The sequence below is a fragment of the Palaemon carinicauda genome, chromosome 24 (assembly GCF_036898095.1).
Source record: "Palaemon carinicauda isolate YSFRI2023 chromosome 24, ASM3689809v2, whole genome shotgun sequence".
Lineage (NCBI taxonomy): Eukaryota > Metazoa > Arthropoda > Malacostraca > Decapoda > Palaemonidae > Palaemon > Palaemon carinicauda.
Genome location: NC_090748.1, coordinates 63,237,698 through 63,240,197, shown reverse-complemented (window position 1 = coordinate 63,240,197; position 2,500 = coordinate 63,237,698). Strand labels below are relative to the sequence as shown.

The 2,500-nt window shown below is 33.2% G+C and overlaps 1 protein-coding gene across 1 annotated transcript in view; it reads right to left on the bottom strand.

The window, feature by feature from the left end:
• The window catches only part of LOC137618127 (globin CTT-VIII-like), a 642,050-nt gene that overhangs the window by 540,338 nt on the left and 99,212 nt on the right, over positions 1-2,500 (bottom strand). The gene's annotated exons all lie outside the window — the stretch shown is intronic.

Below are 2,500 nucleotides of genomic sequence, written 5' to 3'. Positions count from 1 at the left end.
TCTCTTATGCCGTTATTTTGAAGTGCGATATTAGAGAAATACAGATTTATTTAAGGATTTTTGGAATTGTGCATTTATAATACTAAACTTCAAAAAATTATTCACGAACGGTCTTTTGTCTTTGCATATACTTTAGGTTTTTATTCCATAATTGTTTTTGTTGCTGCTGCTATTATAAGCCGGCAAAAAAAGTTTGTTTAGTCATTGGGTTAAAAGTGACATTAGTTTTACTATAAAACGGCTTTGTAAATTATTCCACATCAGACAAGGCTGAATAAAATAACATTCGTGCTGATAATAATGTGACCTTTGCTCCAATCTTAGTGATAAGTGTCTCATGATTTATATTACATGAGTATAGTTTCATACATCATGTATTCAACATCTTGGTGCAAGAATATATGTAATATAAACGGTAATTTTTATTGCTGATGGTAAAATTTACGTTATAGCTGTCCATATTATGTTTCCTTTTTCCTTAACATGGATTTAATATTGCGACAAAAGAATGATACAGACATACACGAGTTTTACCTTCAGGAAATGAAACTCTATATCATGAAAACATTTTATTTTGTCTTAAACTGATATTAAACTTTTAAACTTTTCTCACTCGCATTTCATGATTTTACATCAATGTATATCTATTCATCAACACGGTTAAAATTTTTGCTATACTAGTGGCAGATCTGTGGTTAACTACTATGACCGGCCTCAGTATTGCTCCAAATATATGAAGTATATGTTGTGATGATATTTCAGTTTTACTCATATAATGAAAATGACGGATGGGTCCTTACAGATTGAAAAAGAAGCAGGGAAAGTAAGAGAAGTCGATGGATTGGAGAACTAAGAAAATTTGCGGTTGTGGACTGGCATAGTACGACCCCGAACAGACGCAAGTGGAAGGATACGTCCGAGCCCTTTGTTCTGCAGTGGACTAATAACAGCTGATGATGATGATGATGATGATGTTGTTGCCTTTGTAGTTAGTTATATCCATCGTCATAATCCTCGGCTTCGTAGCTGACGAAACCAATTACTTACTTACTAGATCCTGTTACTTAGTAAAGGATATCGGAGCTGATACATTCCTTTAAAGTGGTACTATCAAATTTGACAGAGTTATTCAAGTGATAAAGCCGTTAGAATTTAACGAAATCTAGAATGCAATATCATTCAAGCCCCCAAAAGGACGATACTACTTTTAAATACCATTTAAGCTCATTTTGAAATCGCTGAAAATAATAATGAAATGGCAATAACACTTTATAAAGGCGCATCAAAAATCTTTTCCATTAATTCATTTTTGTTAAATGAAACCGCCGATATTTTTATGTGAGGATGAATGGTAGTTGTGCACTGCAGTTTCATGTTTCATTTTACCCATTTACAGGAACTAGGAAGTAAATTTTATAGGATTCTGTAGTGATGAATGATTCAGGAATATTCAATTGGTTTGATATCCCCGGGAATTGATTTGAAGCGTATATTATACAGATTTTGAACAATAGGTCATTCTACCATTGAAGTCTCATTATCTTAATTACATTATAGCTTATCACATAGTTGATCTCTCTCTCTCTCTCTCTCTCTCTCTCTCTCTCTCTCTCTCTCTCTCTCTCTCTCTCTCTCACCGTCCTATAAAATATTTATAAGTTGATGATAGCATAGTAACGTTTATGAATAACGTATATTCCATAAACTAAACGCTTAAGGTGAAGGGGCCAATCCCTTTCAGTTCGTCCTAACTTGAAAAAAAGATTGAATATATGTTTATATGTTTACTTTTAAAACAAAAGGGGACGGAGACTTGTTTACTTTGGAGTCTGGAGTAATATTGACTTCAGGATGACTAAAAATGAAGATTAAGTTTAAGGGCAAATAAATTTAATCTCTCTCTCTCTCTCTCTCTCTCTCTCTCTCTCTCTCTCTCTCTCTCTCTCTCTCTCTCTCTCTCTCTCCCAGGCTGCAGAGGCTGGTAATTATGAAACAGTAATTCATAATCAATCACTATCTTTTCCTCGATCGACGTCAAATTCCCAGTTTTTCATACGATCTATCAGACGTTCGGGAAAACATTATTCATACTTTACTTCTCGTCCTTTTGCTAAATCAAAATCTGAAAATTAAAAAAGAATATGTACCTGCCGATCGACCTGATTGATTGAGTGAGTGAGTGATTGGTGTTTCGTAAGTTGAAGGCAAAGATTTAATCGGTGCTTCTTAAACTGGACAAATTGATTGTTTGATTTATGGATCATTGCTTGAATCATATTCTCGAAAATCTTATCTTCGTGGCTACAATAAAAGATCGCTTAGGAAAAGACACAGATATGTGTAATATATATATATATATATATATATATATATATACTGTATATATATGATAAATTTTTGCACATTTAAACGTGTTTTTTTTTCATATTTCAAATAAGCCATATATATTAATACATTAAAGTCTGGATTCTCTTAACAACCTCGGGATTAGAGCCCCAGG